This window comes from Balaenoptera acutorostrata, chromosome 12 (genome assembly GCF_949987535.1).
Source record: "Balaenoptera acutorostrata chromosome 12, mBalAcu1.1, whole genome shotgun sequence".
NCBI lineage: Eukaryota > Metazoa > Chordata > Mammalia > Artiodactyla > Balaenopteridae > Balaenoptera > Balaenoptera acutorostrata.
This window is the reverse complement of record NC_080075.1, coordinates 42,981,564-43,006,221: the sequence shown is the minus strand read 5'-3', so window position 1 is coordinate 43,006,221 and position 24,658 is coordinate 42,981,564.

The following is a 24,658-nucleotide window of genomic DNA, read 5'->3' as shown; positions in this document are numbered from 1 at the left end:
TGCTAGATTTCTAGGTTGAAACTACTTACATAATTGCATTGAAAACTTCATCATCTGTTGAAAGCCGAAGTGTATTCTAGAGAGTCAGTGTGGAGGTTGCAGAGAGTGGATTCTAAAGGTAGACGTGGCTACATTCAAGCCCCACTGCTGCCAGCTGCACAACCCTGTACAAAGACATAACCTCTGTGGAAGGCTGGAAAACGGCTCCCCGGAAGATATCCATGTCAAATCCCCAGAACCTGTGAATGTTACCTCATTTGTAAAAAGGGTCCGGTCATGTCTAGCCAAGATGAAAACATTTAGATCAAAGGGGAAATTTCTATCAATCACTTGGTAGTTGGGTCATACTTCACTTTTCAATAGCCTAAAAATAAGACATGTTCCAGGCATACGATGACTCTTTTTCCACTTGTGACTCAGATGCCCCAGTGTCAATTACACTTTTTCCATAATATTGTCAAGAAAGCCAGAGACATGCCTAAGCAGTTGAAAGAAAAGCCCAGGGTCTCCCTCTTAGTAGCCCCGCAACCCAGCCCAGCGTTTGCCATATAATAGATGCTCAGTGAATGGTTGGTGAGTAAATGAGCCCTCAGTCATTATAAGTTAGACAAGCTCACTCACTAAGTAGAATAAATAAGGACAAGGGTTTCAGAATTAAGAAATGATGAACACTTACTACTTATCCACATGAGTAGCGAGCCTCATCCTGGAACCATCAAACTAAAGATGATGATGATATCTGCCTAGACTCTTCTTGCCCAGCATGACAAAGGCCCCTGCCAGCATCAAGCTGTCCCTAGTATGATCAAGTAAGGGCCCTTCTCCGTATATATATATATATATATATATATATATATATATATATATATATATATATATACCTGCCTTTCCAAATGCTTTTAAATTTAGCAAGAGATATTCCTTGATGATTCAGGGATGACTCTGCATCATACACACTCAAATTTTAAAGGGTTTTGTTTATAGTTTTGCTTTTAACTTGGAATGAGGGCGTAATAGGAGTTGATCTGCTAAAATCAAAGAGGATAATTTCATTCTGAGTGATGCTCATTCAAGGGTTTAATGTAAATTAAGCTAAAAGTTAGTTCCATGACTCATGTCCATTTTCACAATTTTTCCTGACATGATCTCCATCTCTAGGCAATAAGCGAGCTATTTTTAGAGTTGCCTATATGTGAGGGTAGGTTAATTTCTTTTGATAGTATTTTCAGTTGGTTTAACTTTGTTGAAGTGATAACCTTAGTAATTATAACTACTAGTGTAATACTAATGATAAGTCTATTTTAAACGCGTGAGAGATACTTTATAACCATATAAATATGGATCACTAAGACCATAGCAAACATAACAAGGCCAAAACTTTCCATGAATGTCTGTTTGCAAGAAGAGAGGTTGTTTTCTTGCTTTTTAATTTTAGGGTGAATAATAGATGCCGGCTGATTCAAAGCTGGATCAGCATGCATAAGCCCAGACAGGGAGATGGGGAAGCTTTAAGTTAAGATTCTGTAAAATGTCAAGCCATATTTTAGGGGTTGCTGTCTTAAAAACCCAGAATTGCATTATTCTTAAAGTTTTTTATTTCATTAAAAGATATATGGGAAATGTAGAGGAACCCACAAAACACTCTAAAACATTATTTGGGGGAAGCTTCAAGATGGAGGAAGAGTAGGACACGGAGATCACCTTCCTCCCCACAGATACATCAGAAATACATCTACACGTGGAACTGCTCCTACAGAACACCTACTGAACGCTGGCAGAAGACCTCAGAACTCCCAAAAGGCAAGAAACTCCCCCCGTACTTGGGTAGGGCAAAAGAAAAAAGAAACAACAGAGACAAAAGAAGAGGGACAGGACCTGCACCAGTGGGAGGGAGCTGTGAAGGAGGAAAGGTTTCCACACACTAGAAGCCCCTTCACGGGCGGAGACTGCGGGTGGCGGAGGGGGGTAGCTTCGGAGCCATGGAGGAGAGCGCAGCAACAGGGGTGCGGAGGGCAAAGCGGAGAGATTCCCGCACAGAGGCTCGGCGCCGAGCAGCACTCACCAGCCCGAGAGGCCTGTCTGCTCACCCGCCGGGGCGGGCGGGGCTGGGAGCTGAGGCTCGGGCTTCAGTCGGATCGCAGGGAGAGGACTGGGGTTGGCGGCGTGAACACAGCCTGAAGCGGGCTAGTGCGCCACGGCTAGCCGGGAGGGAGTCCGGAAAAAGGCCTGGAGCTGCCGAACAGGCAAGAGACTTCTTCTTACCTCTTTGTTTCCTGGTGCGCGAGGAGAGGGGATTCAGAGCGCCGCCTAAACGAGCTCCAGAGACAGGCGCGAGCTGCGGCTATCAGCGCAGACCCCAGAGACGGGCGCGAGCCACGGCTAACAGCGCGGACCCCAGAGACGGGCATTAGACGCTAAGGCTACTGCTGCTGCCACCAATAAGCCTGTGTGCGAGCACAGGTCACTCTCCACACCACCCCTCCCGGGAGCCTGTGCAGCCCGCCACTGCCAGGGCCTCGTGATCCAGGGACAACTTCCCCGGGAGAACGCACGGCGCGCCTCCGGCTGCTGCAACGTCACGCAGGCCTCTGCCGCCGCAGGCTCGCCCCGCCTCCTCCGTACCCCTCCCTCCCCCAGCCTGAGTGAGCCAGAGCCCCCGAAGCAGCCGCTCCTTTAACCCCGTCGTGTCTGAGCGAAGAACAGACACCCTCAGGCGACCTACACGCAGAGGCGGGTCCAAATCCAAAGCTGAACCCTGGGAGCTGTGTGAACAAAGAGAAAGGGAAATTTCTTCCAGCAGCCTCAGAAGCAGCGGATTAAAGCTCCACAAACAATTTGATGTACCTACATCTGCTGAATACCTGAATAGGCAACAAAATCGTCCCAAACTGAGGAGGTGGACTTTGGGAGCAAAGATATATATTTTTTCTTCCCTTTTTCTCTTTTTGTGAGTGTGTATGTGTATGCTTCTGTGTGTGATTTTGTCTGTATAGCTTTGCTTTTACCATTTGTCCTAGGGTTCTGTCTGTCTGTTTTTCGGTTTTTTTAACTAATTTAAAAAATTTTTTTATTTTCATAACTTCATTTTATTTTATTTTACTTTATTTTATTTTATTTTTTCTTCTTTCTATTTTTTCTTCCTTTTATTCTGAGTCATGTGGATGAAAGGCTCTTGGTATATCCAGGCACAGCATGGATGAAAGGCTCTTGGTACATCCAGGCATCAAGGCTGTGCCTCTGAGGTGGGAGAGCCAAGTTCAGGACACTGGTCCACAAGAGACCTCCCAGCTCCACGTAATACCAAATGGCGAAAATCTCCCAGAGATCTCCATCTCAATGCCAAGACCCAGCTTCACTCAACGACCAGCAAGCTAGAGTGCTGGACACCCTATGCCAAACAACTAGCAAGACAGGAACACAACCCCATCCATTAGCAGAGAGGCTGCCTAAAATCATAATAAGGCCACAGACACCCCAATACACACCACCAGACGTGGACCTGCCCACCAGAAAGACAAGATCCAGCCTCATCCACCAGAACACAGGCACTAGTCCCCTCCACCAGGAAGCCTACACAACCCACTGAACCAAACTTAGCCACTGGGGACAGACACCAAAAACAAGGGGAATTACGAACCTGCAGCCTGCGAAAAGGAGACCCCAAACACAGTAAGTTAAGCAAAATGCGAAGACAGGAAAACACACAGCAGATGAAGGAGCAAGGCAAAAACCCACCAGACCTAACAAATGAAGAGGAAATAGGCAGTCTACCTGAAAAAGAATTCAGAATAATGATAGTAAAATCTTGGAAATACAATAGAGAAAATACAAGAAACGTTTAACAAGGACCTAGAAGAACTAAAGAGCAAACAAACAGTGATGAACAACACAATAAATGAAATTAAAAATTCTATAGAAGGGATCAATAGCAGAATACCTGAGGCAGAAGAACGGATAAGTGACCTGGAAGATAAAATAGTGGAAATAACTACTGCAGAGCAGAATAAAGAAAAAAGAATGAAAAGAATTGAGGACAGTCTCAGAGACCTCTGGGACAACATTAAGTGCACCAACATTCGAATTATAGGGGTCCCAGAAGAAGAAGAGAAAAAGAAAGGGACTGAGAAAATATTTGAAGAGATTATAGTTGAAAAATTCCCTAATACGGGAAAGGAAATAGTTAATCAAGTCCAGGAAGCACGGAGAGTCTCATACAGGATAAATCCAAGGAGAAACACGCCAAGACACATATTAATCAAACTATCAAAAATTAAATACAAAGAAAAAATATTAAAAGCAGCAAGGGAAAAACAACAAGTAACACACAAGGGAATCCCCATAAGGTTAACAGCTGATCTTTCAGCAGAAACTCTGCAAGCCAGAAGGCAGTGGCAGGACATATTTAAAGTGATAAAGGAGAAAAACCTACAACCAAGATTACTCTACCCAGCAAGGATCTCATTCAGATTTGATAGAGAAATTAAAACCTTTACGGACAAGCAAAAGCTAAGAGAATTCAGCACCACCAAACCAGCCTTACAACAAATGCTAAGGGAATTTCTCTAGGCAGGAAACACAAGAGAAGGAAAAGACCTACAATAACAAACCCAAAACAATTAAGAAAATGGTAATAGGAACATACATATTGATAATTACCTTCAATGTAAATGGATTAAATGCTCCAACCAAAAGACACAGACTGGCTGAATGGATACAAAAATAAGACCCATATATATGCTGTCTATAAGAGACCCACTTCAGACCTAGCGACACATACAGACTGAAAGTGAGGAGATGGAAAAAGATATTCCATGTAAATGGAAATCAAAAGAAAGCTGGAGTAGCAATTCTCATATCAGACAAAATAGACTTTAAAATAAAGACTATTACAAGAGACAAAGAAGGACACTACATAATGATCAAGGGATCGATGTAAGAAGAAGATATAACAATTGTAAATATTTATGCACCCAACATAGGAGCACCTCAATACATAAGGCAAATACTAACAGCCATAAAAGGGGAAATCGACAGTAACACAATCATAGGAGGGGACTTTAACACCCCACCTTCACCAATGGACAGATCATCCAAAATGAAAATAAATGAGGAAACACAAGCTTTAAATGATACATTAAACAAGATGGACTTAATTGATATTTATAGGACATTCCATCCAAAAACAACAGAATACACATTCTTCTCAAGTGCTCATAGAACATTCTCCAGGTTAGATCATATCTTGGGTCACAAATCAAGCCTTGGTAAATTTAAGAAAATTGAAATCGTATCAAGTATCTTTTCCAACCACAATGCTATGAGACTAGATATCAATTACAGGAAAAAAATCTGTAAAAAATACAAACACATGGAGGCTAAACAATACACTACTGAATAACCAACAGATCACTGAAGAAATCAAAGAGGAAATCAAAAAATACCTAGAAAAAAATGACAATGAAAACACGACGACCCAAAACGTATGGGATGCAGCAAAAGCAGTTCTAAGAGGGAAGTTTACAGCAATACAATCCTACCTTAAGAAACAAGAAACATCTCAAACAAACAACCTAAACTTACACCTAAAGTAACTAGAGAAAGAAGAACAAAAATCTCCAAAGTTAGCAGAAGGAAAGAAGTCATAAATATCAAATCAGAAATAAATGAAAAAGAAATGAAGGAAACATTAGCAAAGATCAGTTAAAACTAAAAGCTGGTTCTTTGAAAAGATAAACAAAATTGATAAACCATTAGCCAGACTCATCAAGAAAAAAGGGGAAAAGACTCAAATCAATAGAATTAGAAATGAAAAAGGGGAAGTAACAACTGACACTGCAGAAATACAAAGGATCATGAAAGATTACTACAAGCAACTCTATGCCAATAAAATGGACAACGTGGAAGAAATGGACAAATTCTTATTAATGCACAGTCTTCTGAGACTGAACCAGGAAGAAATAGAAAATATGAACAGACCAATCACAAGCACTGAAATTGAAACTGTGATTAAAAATCTTCCACCAAGCAAAAGCCCAGGGCCAGATGGCTTCACAGGCGAATTCTATCAAACATTTAGAGAAGAGCTAACACCTATCCTTCTCAAACTCTTCCAAAATATAGCAGAGGGAGGATCACTCCCAAACTCATTCTACGAGGCCACCATCACCCTGATACCAAAACCAGACAAAGATGTCACAAAGAAAGAAAACTACAGGCCAGTATCACTGATGAACATAGATGCAAAAATCCTCAACAAAATACTAGCAAACAGAATCCAACAGCACATTAAAAGTATCATACACCATGATCAAGTGGGATTTATCCCAGGAATGCAAGGATTCTTCAATATGCGCAAGTCAATCAATGTGATACACCATATTAACAAATTGAAGGAGAAAAACCATATGATCATCTCAATAGATGCAGAGAAAGCTTTCGACAAAATTCAACACCCATTTATGATAAAAACTCTCCAGAAAGTAGGCATAGAAGAAACTTTCCTCAGTATGATAAAGGCCATATATGACAAACCCACAGCCAACATCGTCCTCAATGGTGAAAAACTGAAACCATTTCCACTAAGATCAGGAACAAGACAAGGTTGCCCACTCTCACCACTATTATTCAACATAGTTTTGGAAGTTTTAGCCACAGCAATCAGAGAAGAAAAAGAAATAAAAGGAATCCAAATCGGAAAAGAAGAAGTAAAACTGTCACTGTTTGCAGATGACATGATACTATACATAGAGAATCTAAAGATGCTACCAGAAAACTACTAGAGCTAATCAATGAATTTGGTAAAGTAGCAGGATACAAAATTAATGCACACAAATCTCTAGCATTCCTATACACTAATGATGAAAAATCTGAAAGTGAAATTAAGAAAACACTCCCATTTACCATTGCAACAAAAAGAATAAAATATCTAGGAATAAACCTACCTAAGGAGACAAAAGACCTGTATGCAGAAAATTATAAGACACTGATGAAAGAAATTAAAGATGATACAAATAGATGGAGAGATATACCCTGTTCTTGGATTGGAAGAATCAACATTGTAAAAATGACTCTACTACCCAAAGCAATCTACAGATTCAATGCAATCCCCATCAAACTACCAATGGCATTTTTCACAGAACTAGAACAAAAAATTTCACAATTTGTATGGAAACACAAAAGACCCCGAATAGCCAAAGCAATCTTGAGAAAGAAAAACAGAGCTGGTGGAATCAGGCTCCCTGACTTCAGACTATACTACAAAGCTACAGTAATCAAGACAGTATGGTACTGGCACAAAAACAGAAATATAGATCAATGGAACAGGATAGAAAGCCCAGAGATAAACCCACGCACCTATGGTCACCTTATCTTTGATAAAGGAGGCAAGAATATACAATGGAGAAAAGACAGCCTCTTCAATAAGTGGTGCTGGGACAACTGGACAGCTACATGTAAAAGAATGAAATTAGAACACTCCCTGACACCATACACAAAAATAAACTCAAAATGGATTAAAGACCTAAATGTAAGGCCAGACACTATCAAACTCAGAGGAAAACATAGGCAGAACACTCTATGACATAAATCAGAGCAAGATCCTTTTTGACCCACCTCGTAGAGAAATGGAAATAAAAACAAAAATAAACAAATGGGACCTAATGAAACTTAAAAGCTTTTGCACAGCAAAGGAAACCATAAGCAAGATGAAAAGATAACCCTCAGAATGGGAGAAAATATTTGCAAATGAAGTAACTGACAAAGGGTTAATCTCCAAAATTTACAAGCAGCTCATGCAGCTCAATATCAAAAAAACAAACAACCCAATCCAAAAATAGGCAGAAGACCTAAATAGACATTTCTCCAAAGAAGATATACAGATTGCCAACAAACATATGATAGAATGCTCAACATCATTAATCATTAGAGAAATGCAAATCAAAACTACAGTGAGATATCATCTCACGCCGGTTTGAATGGCCATCATCAAAAAATCTACAAACAATAAACGCTGGAGAGGGTGTGGAGAAAAGGGAACCCTCTTGCACTGTTGGTGGGAATGCAGATTGACACAGCCACTATGGAGAACAGTATGGAGGTTCCTTAAAAAACTAAAAATAGAAGTACCATACGACCCAGCAATCCCACTACTGGGCATATACCCTGAGAAAACCATAATTCAAAAAGAGTCATGTACCAAAATGTTCATTGCAGCTTTATTTACAATAGCCAGGACATGGTAGCAACCTAAGTGTCCATCAACAGATGAATGGATAAAGAAGATGTGGCACATATATACAATGGAATATTACTCAGCCATAAAAAGAAACAAAATTGAGTTATTTGTAGTGAGGTGGATGGACCTAGAGTCTGTCATGCAGAGTGAAGTAAGTCAGAAAGAGAAAAACAAATACAGTATGCTAACACATATATATGGAATCTAAGGGGAAAAAAAATGGTCATGAAGAACATAAGGGCAAGACGGGAATAAAGACACAGACCTACTAGAGAATGGACTTGAGGATATGGGGAGGGGGAAGGGTAAGCTGGGACAAAGTGAGTGGCATGGACATATATACACTACCAAATGTAAAATAGATAGCTAGTGGGAAGCAGCCGCATAGCACAGGGCGATCAGCTCGGTGCTTTGTGACCACCTAGAGGGGTGGGATTGGGAGGGTGGGAGGGAGGGAGATGTAAGTGGGAAGAGATATGGGAACATATGTATACATATAACTAACTCACTTTGTTATAAAGCAGAAACTAACACACCATTGTAAAGCAATTATACTGCAATAAAGATGTTAAAAAAAAACAACATTATTTGGATATAATGCTCATTATATATATTTATTCCACTGAGCCCTAACTCTCCAGGGAACAGTTCATATACTCATTTACTCATTCCACACATGGTGACAAAGAGTCAGCTATGTGCCAGGCACTAGTCTATGCACAGAGGGCACCTTAGTGGACAAAACCCTGATGCTTATTGAGCTTACATTCTAACAGAGAAGGTGAACCATAATCAAAATTAATCAATAAATTAATAGGAAACGATCAGAAAAGTATAAGTGCTATGATGGGAATAAAATAGGGTGATGTGAAAGAAAGTGAATGGGGGATGGTTATTTGTTGGGTGGTCTTGGAAGGCCTCTCTGAGGGACTGACATTTAACCTGGTGTCTTACCAACCACACTTTTTTCTACATATAAGTCAAAATGGACTCAAAATGGAAAAAAGGGAAGGAACATGTGGCAACATCAAAAAAGAGGAAGCTGAGATTCAGTATCTGAGTGAGACATTCCAAAGTTTCATTTGAAAAGTCATAGTGATAGGCAAAAGGGCCATATTCACAATATTCCCACTTAAAAAGCAACAGAGAGCACACCTTTGCCCCTCACATCTGTTGAAGACTGTTTGTAGCCAGAGATGCATCTTTCTCATGCCTTCATGTCACTCATGTTAGACCATATTTTATTAAGTCCAAGATCCCATCAATTGTGAGATGCAAACCAATGCTAGAGATGCTAAAATGTTAGCAGGTGAATGTCTAAACCAGAGTAATTCTTACCCTGTTCTTTGTCTTCAGACTAAGTTTATATTTATTTCCTACTGGAGATCTCAGTACACTCAACTGACTTGGTTTCATCCTCCCACTTCCTGCCACCCCTTTTGAAAATCCTTTAAGATCATTCTTTTAATGCCCACTGGGCAGTAGTTCAGGGACAATGGGAATTCTCTCTTCCACACTCACCAAACTGTCTTAGTTCTGAACTTCTCTCCTGAACCATGTCTCCTACCCAGTTCCACCATGTTCTTAACTCTCTCCCCACCCTTTTCTGTTTATCATCCTCAAAACACTCTACAGACTTGACAGCCCCTGTTTCCCAACCCCCTCAATGCCCAGTTGTACCTGGTATGCTGACTCAGATAATCAGTCTGCCCAGATGATTTGGCCCAGGAATCTCCTTCCCTGGTTCCCACCCTTCATGGGCAGCAGGAGGGCAGCAGGCTTGCTCAGGACACAAGAACATGAGTTCCATTCTACTTTACTTAGAACCATCAACCTCCATACCTCTCCTTCTCCTAAAAATTAAAAACTTTATTGATAAAATACCAAGTTCTCTATCCTGGTTCCAAGGAGAACCCTTAAGTAAAAATCAATCAGGGACTTCCCTGGTGGCACAATGGTTAAGAATCCACCTGCCAATGCAGGGGACACAGGTTCGAGCCATGGTCTGGGAAGATCCCACATGCCGCAGAGCAACTAAGCCCAGGCGCCACAACTACTGAGCCCGTGCACCACAACTACTGAAGCACCACAACTACTGAAGCCTGCGTACCAGAACAAAGAGTAGCCCCTGCTCCCACAACAAAAGAAAGCCCACGTGCAGCAGTGAAGACCCCACGCAGCCAAAAATAAAAAAAAAATAAATTTATTTTAAAAAATCAATCAAATGATCTCTTAATTTGGGGAAAAAAGGATAAGAAATGAAAATTTTTAGTTTAAAGAGTAGAAAATTTATTCTAAGGACTAAGGGGAGTGTGAATAGTGGCAGTATTAGACCAGATTCTAATGCAGAAACCCCTCAGAGTCTTGTTCAATCCAAAGCAGGAAAAGGAACTGAAATATCTAATAGTTATCAACAGTTTGTCATCGAATACAGTGATGTACTTTGCTCTCACCCTCTGAAAGAAGAACCAAGATATAGTGAGAGATTTTCATGAGCATTTCTAAGTAAAAGTGGGTGAAGTGACTAAATCATCAAATAACTGAAGATCAGAAAGCACGGAATGCACCTAAGTTTTCCCTATTTGGTCTGAAAGTCAGTGAAACCTGGTAGGGAAGGTCAGAGAACTGGAACCTTTGGCTGTGGCACTGTCTCAGGGTCTGAGGATACTGAGCTCTGATTATACCAGGCATGTCTGAATGGGTGCTGAAGAGATTGAGTTCACTGGGATTATTCTCCACACGATTTAGAAAGAGTCACTACAGTGATACTGAAAAAGAGTAGATGGACATTCCCCAAAACTGCTCATCTGATGAAGCCAAAAATCTCTATATAGTCCAGTAAATCAGCAGTTCTGTTCTGATGGACAATTTTGAATGACTGACTGTTGGATATTTAATGAGACTCCATTAAAATGAATAACTAAATAGGGAATCTTGACACCTAGAATTCATAATCCATCTTTTTCTTTATTTCTATAAAAGGTACACAGTATATTTAAAATAAAAATTCTGATGATTTTTATTTCAAGTTAAAGAAGAAAACAGAGGAGACTCTCATTAAATAGGAATAACGGTGAAGGGAACTGTGGCTGTGATTAGCTCTGCTCAGGGTTGGAGTTAATATTGCTTCTCCACTGCAATATTTTTTAATTACACTTCTGATTTTCTATTTGGAGACATCATAGACCTGTTCTGGTAAATTGCCACACAACCTCAAGTCAAATACGTGTTAAATATGAGAAAATGCTGTCATTTTTATCTGATTTGTGGTTCATTCATGCACTGTTATCTACTTTTAATTAAATAATATAAAATACACATGGTCAGCAGTTTGACTTTTCATTTCCTTACAGTGTCAGTAATTCAACTTGATTGTTCCCACCCACCCTAGAATTACACAGTAAGGATGTAACCCTTGCGACTGGACAATGTATACCCCTGCTAAAAAGAGCCACTGTCCAACTATACCTTGATACACACACACACACACACACACACAAATATGCAGAAGAATATGGTCCATCAAAAACACAAGTGTGCTTTTCTCGGAGCAGCAGGCTTCATTGTCTGATTTTCTTCTGTTTCATCCCTTTCCCCAGTGTCACATCCCTTGTTGATTTATAACGTACTAGGTTCCTTAAAGATCTGGTGTGACTCCCATGGAATTGCTTAAGGCAGTGGAAGAAAGAACCTTACTTGCAGGTTGCTAAGGACTTAGACTGTTTCTACTTCATTAAGGCTGTTCTTCCATTGGACAGTTTGTGTACTGCTGTGCCTTAGAAGTCACTTGCTTCTTCCTCGGCCTCCTACCCCCACCTTCCTTACATTCCTCCAAACACTAAAGACAGATTGAAAACAGGGAATTGAAGAAATAAAAACCAGAATACTTCCAATCCCTATTTTTGTTATTATTACTGTTATCATCATCATCAAATCTAGCAAATTTATTATAATGACCTATTTGACAGGACCCTGTTCTGCATGCAATTTTTTTTTCAATTTAGAACTAAATTAGGTGGGAACTCTACAGAGAAAGTCTTGAATACTGGGTAGGTGTAGGGTCTTTGCTGAAGAAACACACTCAACCTTGCTCCTGAGGAAACGGGCACTGTCCCCGGGAATTTATTTTCCTAGGATATTACTGAAATTCTCTCAAAGACAGAGGTTTTCAGGATAAGCCAGCTCTATTTGAAACCCAAAAGAAAATAAAAGAGATTAGTTCAGTGATAATAATCAGGAGGTGACCCGAAAAGGAAAACCCTCTTGTAAATAAACTTGATTTATTTACAGTTAAATGTGTGATTGCAAAAAAAATATTTTCAGCCAAACCATAGAACTTCTGCTTAATAATAATAATACTTAGCACTTACACAAGCACTTTACATTTGCGAAGTGCTTTACGAACATTAACTAATTAATCGTTAACAACACCCCAGTGAGGTAGGTAAGTATTATTCAAGTATTCTCTTGAATGTTCAAGCCAGGATTACAGAGAATCCAGAATGGGTTGTTTTATATAAGAGAGAGAATGAGAGAAAGAGAGAGACAGAGAGAGAAGGAGGGAGAGGGAGTGTGTGTGTCCTGCTCCACTCTTACTAAATACAGGACTTTGGAGTACCTTATAATTGGAAAGATAGCTCGTCTGGAGAATGTTTGAAGCCTTTCCAAAACTGTGGCTTTGGAGTTTCCCTAATAGAACCAAAACAAACTCTGAGGTGGTTTCTCCAAATCTTGCAGGGGTTTGAAGTAATTGGTAAGGAGTGGTTTACACACAGGAAGCCAAATGCCCCCTCCCGTCCCATATTCTTCACTTCTTGGTGTTCTGGTTCTCGCCCCTGTTTGATAATAAAGACTGAAATCTCACTTTTCAAAGGCTTTGGCTCATTGGTCAGGGGAGGAGTTTGGGAGGGAAGGCACAAAAAACATGGCCCAGCACAGAGAAGCCTGGCACCCCCAGGGATAGATGAGACACGGGCCTGAAGAGCAACGGTTCTGGCACCTTGCGGTAGGTGCCAGGAGAGTGAGTAAGTGTGCTGTAGAAACCAGAGACATAACCACCAACGGCCAAGGGTGGCCTTGTGGAGCAGTGGCATTTGAGTTGCCCCTACAGAAGGGTCGGGTGAACATTCAAAATGCCTGTGACAAACAATATTCCCATGATCCCTTGGCTGAAGGCATTGTGATCTCAGCAAATAAAGGCCACTGTTGAAGCACTGGTCTCTTTCCTGGGTCAGATAACATGCTGCCAAAATGACCTTGGGTTTTTTCATTGATTTCTTCGTTTATTCATTAATAATAGCTGTGTATACTGAGCATTTCCTCTGTGAAGGGCACTATGTTGAATTCTTTAGTTTTATTTGGTCACTTAATCTTCACCACAATCCCCTCAGGAATGTTCTACTATTAGCCTCATTTAAAGATCAGTAAAATGAGGCTTTAAAAGGTTAAGTAACTTGGTTAAGTCACACAGCTAGTAAGAGTTGGGATTAAAACCCAGACTCTTAGATTCCTGACCCCACTCTCTAAACCATACTTTATATTTTCTTCCATTCATTTGATTACTATCTGAGTATAAGCCTGGCCTAGAATTAGGTTCTAGGGTGTAAGTGCTGAGCAAACAGACATGATTTTCACCATGCTGGAGAGACAGACATTAAAAAACAATCTCACAAATAAATATGTCATTTCAAAGTGTAATCAGTATTGTGGAGGAAAAAAATCAGTGTGAGAGATAAAGGAAATACAACTTAGAGATTCAGAGAAGTTCTCTGCAAGTAAATGACATTTAAACTCGGACCTGAAAGATGACAGGAGTTAGCCAGGCAAAGAAGAAGAGCACTCCAGGCAGAGAACGACAGGCGGGAAGGCCCTGAGGTGGGAAGGGGTTCAAGAAACTTGACAGTAGACCAGTGCAGGGAGTAGACAGTGATCCAGGGGGACAGGCGCACAAGACAAGGTCAGAGAGGAGAGCCGGGGCCAGATCATCAAGCGGGGCCTTATGAGCCATATGTATCAGTTAACATTAAGTTCAGCTGCATATAATCAAAACGCAAAATAACAGTGGCATGCAAAAAACAGAAGCGTATTTCTCTCACACATTAAAGAAATCCAGAAATAAGTAGTCCAGGGCTGGTATCATAGCTTCACAGCCTTTATGACTAGGACTCCTTCTACTTTTCTACTCTGCCATCCAGCAAGTGGCTTCTGTCTGACAGGTCCCCTCATGGTCCAAGAAGGCTTTGTGGAGATCCAGCTATCACATGTGCACCAGGCAACAGGAAGGAGGTTTGGAGAGCAGGCCAAAGGGGTGTCTCAATTTGGCTTCCTTGAAAGTTCCTTCCCAGAGCTCCCAGGCAACATTTCCACTCATATCTTTGGCCAGATATACATAACCACACCTGCTTGCAAGGGAGGGAGGGAAATGTGATCAGGCAGATTCTGTTAGTCAGGAAACAGGGGAACATGGATATCAGAAAGGCCACTAGTCGTCCCAGCCACACCACGAAGGAGAGTTTGGATTTTATTGTCAGTATGATGCAAAGCCTACAAGGTTTCAAGAAGGAAGGTAACATTACCTAGTTGGCATGCCTAGAAACTTTGGCTGCTTCCTGAGAACAGACTATAGAGTAGGTAAGAGTGTAAACAGAGACATCAGTCAGAAGCTACCATGGTAGTCCAGGAAAGAGATGTTGTGGCTTTGGTAAAGTCAGAATCATTAGAAATGGGAAAACCTGATAGAATCAAGATATATGTCAAAGATAAAAAGAACAGAAATATTGATATGTATGATATGGGAGCTGTGGGAGTTTTCCAGGATAATGCCTAAGTTGGTGGTGGCAGATACAACCATATGGCTGGAGGTGTCACTTACAGAGATGGGACTTACTAGAAAAGAGCAATGTTTGGGTGCTGGGCGGGGAGAGATTTCAGTTCTGGACATCTTAAACTGAAAATGCGAGTGAGTTATTCAATTGAAGATGTAAAGTAGACAGCTGTACATTTAGGTCCAGGACTCGGAAGAGAAGATGCAGTTAGTGATAAATATTTGGGAGCTATTGGTGTCTAAATCACTGGGAGTAAAATAAATTCTCTATGGGAAAGAACAGAAGAAGAAATGGGTATCAGGGTCTTGCAGAAGACAACAACTAGGACCAGGCAAGGAAAGAAGATAAGCAAAGGAGGCCAAGAGGAATGACCAGCAGTGCATGAGGGAAGCCAGGCAGTATGGGGTCATGAACACCAAGGGAAGAAAGTATTTCAGAAGAAGGAAGAAGTCAACTTTAACAAATGCTACTAAGAAGAGATCAAGAAAAATGAAAACTGTGTATCAACAAATGGAGGTCATTGGTGACTTCTGAGAGAACACTCAGTAGTGGTAGAGAAAAAAGACACTGAAGAACAACTGTGAGGTAAGGAAGAGGAGGAGGAAGCATTTGTACAAACTTCTGTTGTGTGGCTAAGCCGTGAAGAAGAGTTAGAGTAGCAGCTAGAGGGAGGTATTGGGGTCAAGGGAAGATATTTTTTAAATTTTATTTATTTATTTATTTATTTTTGACTGTGTTGGGTCTTCGTTGCTGCGCGAGGGCTTTCTCTAGTTGCAGCGAGCGGGGGCCACTCTTCATCGCGGTGCGTGGGCCTCTCACTATCGCGGCCTCTCTTGTTGCGGAGCACAGGCTCCAGACGCGCAGGCTCAGTAGTTGTGGCTCACGGGCCCAGTTGCCCCGCGGCATGTGGGATCTTCCCAGACCAGGGCTCGAACCCATGTCCCCTGCATTGGCAGGCAGACTCCCAACCACTGCGCCACCAGGGAAGCCCCCAAGGGAAAATATTTTAAGAGTGGGAGCTACTAATGCCTGTTTGCAAGTCACTGCAAAGAATCTAAAAGGAGGAAAAGGGAGAAGATACAGCAGAAAGAAGGCTCACCAATGAAAATCACCGTCTGAGAATAAAAAAGGGATGACATCTAGGACATACATGGAAGGACCAGTATTTGACTGAGGAGAGTTTTCAATGCCATGGATGGGAATTAGAAGAGACAAGAGTGGAATGAGATATGTTTATGGTTATGGTGGAGATAAAATTAAAGAAGTTTTCTCCAATGCCTTCAGTTTTCTCCAATGCCTTCAGTTTTCTCTATGGAAATGCAAATTACAACCACAATGAGAAACTTTACACATTTATCAGATTGGCAGAGAGAAAAGAGATGAGTCACATGCTACAGTGGTGAGCTGGAAGACACTGGCATTCTTACACACTGATGGAGGGAGCGCAAACTGGAGCAATCTCTGTGGAGAGCAGCCCAACAATATCTATCAAAAGTGAAAATGACACACCATTTGACCCACCCAGAATATTTCTAGGAACTTATCTTACAGATATACCAACACATATGCAAAATGATGTTGATATAAATGTATTCCTTGTAGCATAATTTGTAATAACAAACTATTGGAAATAACCTAACTATCCATCAATAGTAGACTGATTAAATTAAAATACATCTATACAATGGAGTACTATAATATTATACAAAGAATGAGAACACATTCTGTATACTGACATGGATAATCTCTGACATACTGTTAAGTTGAAAGAAAAGCAAAGTGCTACTATATATGTAAGAGAGAAACAGTTGAAAATATACATGTATAGCTGTTTTCACATAGTGCATACATTGTATATATATATATATATATATGCATAAGTTGTCTCTGGAGAATACACACTGAGAACATTGGTGCCCACATGAAAGAAAACAGGGAGTATGGGGAACTGGGGTAGAATGGTGACTTTTGTACCCTTTGAATTTTGGAAAATTTGAATGTATAGCTTAGACCAAAATAAGTAAAATTATGTTTAAATAAATTTAGAGAAAAAGTATTTATCTACATATTATGAGGCGTTGTAGACCACTGAGGTGGGATACAGAGATAATAGGAGAGAAGAGAAGAGGATGCACTGGTCTGTGAAGTGTAGGAAAGCAAATCTACCAGAGATATGCAGGGAAAATGCCAGGCAATGTTGAGAGCTCAGCTGACAGTTGTGAAGGTCAATTATAGTGAAGATGCCCTGCTTGGTCATGTGACAATTTCCTCTTCTCCCCACCTTCTCCTCCTCCTCTCCCTTTCCCTCTTTCTCTCTTTCTCTCCCTCTCTTTCTTTCCCTTTCTGTGTCTCTTTGTCTCTCTCCCTCTGTCTGTCTGTCTCTCTCACCAGAAACACTTTGCTATTTAATTATAGGCACAGAGATAAAAGGTTGTTGAGCTCATCTCGACTGTGTGTTTTCCTGCCAAGTGGAAATAAAAGAAAGGGGGTAAAGGTATTTGTAAGACTATGAATATAATAAGCTAGATATATGGCATGTGGAAGTAACAGAGAGAAAGTGGAGGAATCAATGAATTAGCGTGAAAATGAGATCTAAAAGGGTTGTAGTGAGAATCTTGTGCAGGTGAGCTGTAAGGAGAAGGTTACTTTTACAGTTCCTTGAATGAGCAAAGAATATTCTTCCTTTTGGGGGAGGTGGTTAGTGGAAAATGGTCAGATTAAAAGTAAGGCAGGGAGAGAAAGGGGAAAATATAGGGCACCTGGGAGTCATGAGAGCATTGGGTCTGTGGCCCAGAAAGGGATGCAGGATGCAGAAGAATGGTTTCTCTGGACCATGCCCAGGGCACTTAAGTGGATTAATGTCTTCCAAGGTCAGTGTTGTCAAGGCTTTGTGCTTGGACAAGAGCAGCCTAACAGCTCAACTTGGAGATGGAAGGGTTACAGGAAGATTTCTTAAACCATATTTAAAATTGAAAGGGTGTCCTTAGATATATAAAGAAGGGCAACTCTAAGAGCATGACAATTTCATTATCAAGAAAAATATCATTATCATTAGCCTTTGAGAAAGAAAGCCCCAAAAGGCACTCCCATTGAGACCAGCTATGGAATTATCACTACCTAATTCACAATTCTAACACTCTTTGATCCTTAAACTCATATGCTTTCCATGGCTCTAGGTTACCCATAGATTTATTTATTTATTTATTTATATAAATTTATTTATTTATGGCTGCGGTGGGTCTTCGTTGCTGCGCGGGCTTTCTCTAGTTGCGGCGAGTGGGGGCTACTCTTCCTTGTGGTGCACGGGCTTCTCATTGAGGTGGCTTCTCTTGTTGTAGAGCACGGGCTCTAGGCGCACGGGCTTCAGCAGTTGTGGCACGCAGGCTCAGTAGCTGGGGCACACGGGCTTAGTTGCTCCGCAGCATGTGGGATCTTCCCAGACCAGGGCTCAAACCCCTGTCCCCTGCATTGGCAGGCAGATTCTTATCCACTGAGCAACCAGGGAAGTCCTACTCATAGATTTAAACTAAACTCTAAAGAACATGAGAAGAAAGCCTTCTATCCATGCCCCAATCTGCCCTATTCAAGCTCAGCAACTTCGATTCCCTGCTTACATTCAGATGGATGCACACATGAGTCCCAGAATATTCATTATTATACCTGCTTCCACACTTCCGTTCGCGTCATTTGCTGACTTGGAAAAATCTTCCTCCTTTCTATCTAAAGTCAACATTTCCAAAGTCCATGTCAAGCTCCACCTTCGCCTTCAGAGCCATCTGTCTAGCAACTTACAAAGCCCAAGAACTCAAAAAGCAGCCCAGCTTCCAAGAATGGTTCCCAGCTCTGTTGGCCAGAAGCCGGTGGAGAAAACTCATTCATTCATTAGCACTGAAAGAGATGTAAACACTGGACTCAGGTCTCCCCAGAGGGTTGTAGGCAAGAGAAATGCCTCCTCTCTTTTTCAGGGGAACAATTTCAGGCCCTTGAAGATCAGGTTTAAGCCATTTCCTGACTATACACCAGCACAGTTCCTCCACAACTCCAGCCAGGCTTAGCTCCTCTGGAAGATTCAAGTGTAGTTTCTGAATTAATAATATCTTCCAGCTTTGATATCTTCATTTGAGAGTTCCAGAAGAACAGAGTGTTTTTAAAAGGAAATGGGAGAAGGCATGCTCAAGGGGGGCATTATGGTGGAGAGAGAAGAGTTGTAACTTTCAAAAACGCATCTGGATGAGTGAAACTAACTTCCTATGACTAATGTCCTCTAAACATTAAGCTAATGATTAAACTAAAAAAATGCAAATCCCCAAGGTGTCACATACTGCTGGGCGGACTGATGGAAAGGAGCCTTGCAAACAGTCCCAACAGTGTGTGGGGAGCTGGAGAGGAGACATGGATGAAAACAACAGTACCGTATGGTACTAGCCAACGGTCAACAACCAAAAAATTCGAAAGCAAAGGACAGAGAGAAAACTCCAAAGCTACAGAGCAATGTGTCTCTCCTACTCTCTTATTCTGGCACTCCTCTGGAAGTTCTCAGTTGATGGGGGATGGAGAACACAGCAACGTCTCAGGAGGCAAATCTGTAGGCATTCCCCATGGGGCTCTGCTTAGCAAGCCACGTGACAAGTGGTGATCTCAACCTGCACAAAGATTCTCCATCCTAGGAACACGAGTGGGTGCTAGGTTTGTGTGACCTCCTAACAGCCACCTAGATCTCCCCATTGATTTTCTACATGTCCCCAAGAAATGGGACAGTCCCCCAAGTCAAGAGGAGCCTGGAGTTGACAGGACATCCCAGAATGTCCAGCAAAGACTCAATAGGGGGTTCCAGTACCTTGGTGTCAGCAGTAAACAAGAAAAGTCTACCTTTGGGGTATAGGAGACTTAGCTACCCTCTGACCTCTTAGGGTCTGAAAACTGTAATTAGTGCTTGATTTTAGGTACCTTTTTTTTTTTTCAAACTACCTCTAAGCAAATAGCTGATTTTTTCCTTTCCTCGTCAACATATTTGTAACTGCACAACAGAGGTTCTTGATCTGGAATATAAGGCCTTCTGAAAGGTCTAAGGAGCCCCCAAAATTGTTGGCCATATTTTGCATGTATGTGCATTTTAGGAGAAAAGAATCATTGCTTGTATTCAATTTTCAAAAAGATCTGTTCCCTAAAATTGATTTAAAACTATCGGTCTGCTTCATGCAACCAAGAAGTGATGGTCATAGTTACAGAGAATATGACATTATGTTTTCCAGATATGTGAAGGTCATGATAGTGGGACCCCATTAGAATCTGGGGTTTGGGTTCAGAAATACCCACTTCATAGACTGTCCTTTTTAGAGTAAAAGAGATATGATATGCATTCTTCTGCTCACAGTATACAACTTAATCTGAACAAATGCTATAAATAAGGACTCTTTAATTTAGTCTTCTAAGTGAGATGAATGAATGGAATGACTTACCCAGAAGTCATCCCCATTACTTTACAAACAATATTAAATTATAGACCTTAGAGGAGATATCACAAGCCAATAACATACCATTCAATGCACACATATCCTACAGTCTGTTGTATTTTATTAATATGGTCATACAATTTTACAATTAGAAGAGAGCACAGAAACCCCTCTCTCGTTGTGCAGAAGAGGAAGTTAAGACTTAAGATCACAGAGCAAGTCCTGTGCCAGGACCGGAGAAGGGTGGAATGGCCGGCCGCAATAGGGGAGATATTTAGGGCCTTTGAAGCATCCTTCAAGTCCTTCCATGGAGCCCACTAACTGCCTATATGAATCTGAGGCTGGTCAGCAAGGCTTTAGTATTAAACTCTGTACTCAGAGCTGCTGCTCTTCCTAGCAATCCCAAGTCCCAGAGAGCTCTCATCAGGAAAGAGGAGAAATATTTGTAAAGGGCATGTCTGAAAGAGCACTGGATTACGCAGAATCCACTCCACCACTCAATCTGTTTAATAGGTTGGTTACTTTCTCTCACCAGGCCTCAGTTCCTTCATTTAAAAACTGAGGGGGTCTGGCTGGTCAAGCACGAAGATCTTTCAGCTCTGAACTACTAAATTTTATATTCTGGCCTGTCATGATTCATTCAAAGATAGGGAAATGGGAAGTGGCATCGAATTTCAAAAGTTAATAACAAACATATCAGGTTTGCTATATGCTATTCTAAGTACTTAACCTGAATTAACTCCTCGGATCCTCAGAAAAACATCTGAAGTCACTCTTACCATCCTCATTTTTCAGATATGGAAACTGAGATGCAATCGCTTAGCTAGAGAGGTACAGAGCAAGAATTTGAACACAATAGCGTGACTACTCATGTTCTGAACCACTACGCTATGCAACCTCTCAAAGGAGAAAAACAATATGCCACGGAGGAATGAGGTAGGTACGGCGGGCCAACGGCAAGAAGAAAGAGAGACAAGGATGCTGGCCAAGGCAGGTGGTCCGGCTGCCCCAAGCTTTGGGGTTCAAGCCCCACAACGGAGAGCGTGGCAAGAGATCTAAGCAGGGAGCAGCCTGGCTGCGCCTGGCTGGGTGTCTGGATCTGACTCCCTGGCCGATAGCTTATGTCTCTGAAAGCATGTGGAAGGCTCTGAGAAGAACCCAGCAACAAGGCTTTGTCACAGACACACGGTGCAGCTTGTGTGGTCCTGAGCCCACCAAGGCCAGCTTCTCCAGGCCAGGACTCTCCAGGCTTGTGGCTGTAGGGCTGGGATTATGAGAGGATGTGAGGCCTTGAGGGTTGGTCTGAACTTCTTTCCCCTGGAACTCCCTAGGCCTGACCACACAGACACACAGTCTCCAAAATGAATATCCAAGAAAGGAACAGTTTCTTCCCTTTCTGGACTGCAGATGTCAAATAATCAAAGGTGTGTTTCTGATTGGGATCCATGTGTGCACAGGACTGTGCAAGAGAGAGGGAGACAGAGACACAGAGAGACACAGAGAGAGAGACAGAGACAGAGAGAGGGAGGGAGAGAGAGACACAGAGAGAGAGAGAGGCAGAGAGAGGGAGGGGGAGAGACAGACACAGAGAAACAGAGAAAGAGAGAGGCAGAGACAGAGACAAAGAGATAGGCAGAGAGACAGAGACAAAGAGGCAGAGAGAGATAGAGACAGAGAGAGAGAGAGAGCTCCAGACAGGCAAGACAGACAGACAGACAGCTAGAGACAAGGCAGAGGGAGGTGAGGGGTACAGGGAGAGACGGACGGAGAACTGACTCAAATAGCCTCCAAGCTTGTTTAAAGCTTCCAGTTTAAATAAATCTAGATTCTATTGTGGTGTTTTGGAGCCTCTGTTGGTGTCTTAAAATCAGTGTTTTAGCTCCACCTAACTTTAGCAGGTTATTATTTTATTTTTTTCTTTGAGTTACAGTCTGGCATGAAAGTGTCAGTTTGTTATGTGGGTGGGTAATGGTATGCTTTTAATTAAGGAGGCAGAGACTAAATTAAACCACATCAAGTGGCTAGTGTTTAATTTCAGATTGTGGGTCCCTTACCCTGAGCACAAGGAGTTGGGCTAGATCATGATTCCCCTTTAATGGTTATGGCTGAAAAACTCCATCTCGTGACCAGCTTCATAACTGATTAAACACAACTGTGGACTCCCATGATCAGGAAGTGCAATTTTGCTGGTGTTGCTTCAAATCTAAAATACCTCCAGGGTAATTACAGGCTCAGAGGCAACGCAGAAGGCTTTGAAGTAGGGAAAGAAAAGATTAGGGCGTCCAGGGGATCTGTGCCTGTTCATTCGTCCTTCATGGCAAAGTCCTGAAAGCCTTTGGGGAAACATGCCTCTGTCTGCGGGGGCTCCGGGGTTCTGGACGTCCCTGTCTCACTGCAGATGTGAGAAGGATAGCGGTGTCCAGGTCACGGCAAGCTTCAAGGGTCACTGTGGCATCCCTTAGGAAAGGCTGCCTTTTCCTGTTGGCTCCTAATGCAAGTTTCATGCAGCTCTGATTCTCTCTGCCTTGGGTTTGGTTTGCCCGACCGGCCGAGACTTGAGCCATCCACTCGAGGCAGGGAGAAGTGCACTCTGTCTGACCAGCTAAATTATTTACCTTGATAGCAATTATCAAACACTACAAGCCACTCTCTAAAGGCCTCTTTGCAGTTCACACAGGGAGGATCTAAACCTTATTCAGAAATGGAGAGAGTGGAGGGCTCTTTTTTATTTTTTAATTAATAATAGGTTAGAAGTAAAAACCATTATTAGTGACAGTACATAATGGGAAAGCCAGACCTGCACTGTTAAGAGGACTATTTAAGGAAATGTTAATGAATTGAATCTGAAGTTCTCCGTAGTCAACCTGGAGACAACTAATGGTTTCAAAGTGGAAAAGTGAAGAGTTATTAAATGCTGTATATTTATTGCACTAATAATCAGATTGCCAGAGGCTGGAAAGATGCAAATATTGGTCCAAGTCCTGTTTAACCATTAGCTGTGGAAATGCAAGAGATTCACTGGGGGGAAGTTAGTGCAGCAAACATTTGCCAGTGCCACTGTGATGAATAGTTCATGGATTAGGACCATAACTACTCCAGTCCCAGGAAAGCCCACTTCAGCAGAGGATAGAATCATAAGTTTTTACTGGCACTTGGAGAGAGACAAGGACAATATTTCTGGCAGCTGCCATTTTACATATTCTGATGTTTTGTATTTTAAAAATAAATAAATAAGAAGAAAAAAATAGAACACCCTTTCCAGTTGCTCAAGTTTTCCAGTGCTCCCTGAAGGAGGTAAAAGCCTGCATGTCCTGGCATGCAAGAAAGAGCTCTTTCTAAGGCAGAGGCCCCTCTGAGGCAAAATGGCAAAGAGTCTCTGGCACCTTTGTGATAACTTCCCTCAAAGAATGATTCACTTTACTTTGAACAAACCTCACAGAGTAAAAAAAAGTGTGGACTCTAAAGACAGAGCTGGAATTCTGGACTTGGAATTCTGGATTTGCCACTTCCTAGATGAGTGAACCTGGGAAAGTCATTTTTCTCTCTGGACCTCAGTTTCTTCATCTGCAAAATGGGGACAACATGAAGTGTAAACTCCATCCCGGTCCACTGGAGAGAGGGTTCACTCAAATGAAAAATACAATAGCTGCACAAAGTAAGAGCTCATTCTTGGGGGCGACAGAACAAAAGCAGGAGAATCAGTTCCTGATTCTGCTGCTGATGGCAAAGAAAAATGGTGCCAATAGAGAATGTTTCGAATACGGTATTTGCTGAGAGAATAAATGAGGCTCCAGACCAAGGCGAATAGGGTCAGATTTAGGAAGTAAAACACTGGAACAGCAAACAGGCACTAGGTGAAGAATCATTCTCTCCCTCCCAGACCCCTCTCCAAAATGTCACATTGCCGTTAAGAACCCTACACGATGATGAAGATGTGGGAAAGGATATCCCTTAGGGCCTGTAATTTAGAACTACCAATGATTAGAGGAGATCCGAATTTTCCAACTGTAAGGAACCTTAAAGATCATTTAATCTGAACCCCTTGTTTTATGATGAGGAAATTAAAGCATGAGAGGTTAAACAAGTTACCACAAGCCATGGCAGAACTGAGATAAGAGCTCATGTCTCCTAATTCCTAATTTAACAAT